The sequence below is a fragment of the Aplysia californica genome, unplaced genomic scaffold, assembly GCF_000002075.1.
Source record: "Aplysia californica isolate F4 #8 unplaced genomic scaffold, AplCal3.0 scaffold00383, whole genome shotgun sequence".
NCBI lineage: Eukaryota > Metazoa > Mollusca > Gastropoda > Aplysiida > Aplysiidae > Aplysia > Aplysia californica.
The window spans coordinates 571,124-573,036 of NW_004797653.1; the positions used below are offsets into that span (position 1 = coordinate 571,124).

General features: G+C 40.8%; 1 protein-coding gene across 1 annotated transcript in view; it reads left to right on the plus strand.

The window, feature by feature from the left end:
• The first annotated feature begins 559 nt into the window (after positions 1 to 559).
• LOC101856039 overlaps positions 560 to 1,913 on the plus strand; it is a 21,583-nt gene continuing 20,229 nt past the window's right edge. Inside the window, exon 1 of the mRNA XM_005103637.2 lies at positions 560 to 825. The gene's annotated coding sequence lies outside the window, so the exon portion shown is untranslated. The remainder of the gene's footprint in view (positions 826 to 1,913) is intronic.

Sequence of the window (1,913 nt, forward strand, 5' to 3'; positions counted from 1 at the left end):
TTATTTGTGTCAAAGGGGAAAGTTCTGGTCTGTTCATGTTTAAATCAACATTTATCCTTTTATACGCTTGAGTTTGGTTTGACCGGCTTCAAGAATATCTCCTGAGAGTATTTCTTTCAGAAAGTAATCCGGGCAACTACACCGGTTCCACACTTTTTGGCCGTGGTCCTATAATCTTGCGAAATAGTTCTCCTTTGAGCGACCAGTTTCGGACTTTAGGGAACTTTGCTTTGGGAAGCACTGTTCATTATAAAACAGCTTTCATAGCTGCGCCTTGACAAACACAGATCCTTTGTATGACAATGTGTGTCTAGTGGGACCTTCGTTAGACATACGTTCTGTTCGGCATAGCAACATATGCTAACCAAGATCATGTGGGACAATTTGGGGCAAAAATCAATACAGCCACATGTACCCCCCGGCGCGGCTCTGCGAGCGCCGAATTTCTCGACGGAAATAAAAGGGGATGGGGGTGGGTAGGGGTTTAGGAGTTTTCGGGTGGGTGTGTGTGTGTGTGTGTGTGTGTGTGTGTGTGTGTAGGGGGGTGGGGGGTTGGCATCCTTGCATAATACCAGAGACAAAACAGCAAGACTTATTGAGCTCTTTGGGATATTGTGCCCTTAGCTAAACGCGTTGCTAAGCTACAAATGTGGAGAGCACGACGTTAGCTGACCGTTATAGCTTAGCTACGTTTATCATATTACGACCCCCGTTGGTATAAGTTCTTGGCTCAAAGAGGCAATATAAGTTTGCCTCACTTTCGTCTTCCACCAGTCCATTCTAAAGGAAACTGAGAGTAGGAAACCAACTTTTGGTTTGACTGAGGTAAGTAGGACTATATTATTAAACGTATTTTACTTTTATTTTAAAGGACATACAAATAACCTACGAGGTGCGTTTCATATGTAAGTTTCCCATCGTAACAACTCTCACAAGTATAGTTATCAAAATTGTTTAAATATTTCAAAATTGACGTAATTATGTTACCCATTCAACATACGCTCCATTAATGTCTACCAATTACACAATGCGATGCACCCAACGTTCTAAAATATGAACCAGTGTTCCTTTTTTCCAAGGCTCATATCATGGTCACCTGTTGAATCTTATGTGCGTCCTTAGATCCCTTATCATGAAGCGTTTCTTTCAGTTTAGATTTTTTTAAATAATGAAAGTCACGCTAAATCTGATGAATAGGGTGCTCTAACACGTCCAACGACAAACTCTCCGAGACTATTCTGGATTTGTGGTGAAATATGACTTCATATTTTAGCTTTTCGGGAAGGGGAATGTGCGAATAGCAGGTCATAATTTGTCTTTTGTTACTAATCTATAGTATTCACGATGAACAGTGGTGCCAACAGAAACTAGCCAACACAAAAGTATGCCGTTGGCGCTCATAATATGACCGTGAGCAGTTGCGAGCGCTGTAAAACCTCTACTAAAACTATTTTAAAAAAGTATGCTTGTATTGTCAAAGAGGACAATGTGCATGACTTTGACTCCTGGTCCCCACTTCCCCCTATCCCCCGCCCATTCAAAATTGTCGTGGTTTGGTTCTTGGACAAAGTGATGTAGACACACGTTTTTGAAACGTTACAACTCAAGTCAGAACGGTATGATTACAACAGTTTTGGGCACAGAGACTACAAATACGTACTTCTAGGACAACATAAAATTCATATTTCAAAGTAGAACGGCTTTGAAATAACCAAGAAGGTACACTTAATTAGAAAACCCATCTCGTAAATGGACAAATACTAAACTAATGAATCTATTGGACAAATACATGTGAAAGTTAAAAAAGACTGTCACAGTTTTTATTTTTCTAGGGACGAGCACACGTCTCTCTCTCTCTCTCTCTCTCTCTCTCTCTCTCTCTCTCTCTCTCTCTCTCTCTCTCTCTCTCTCTT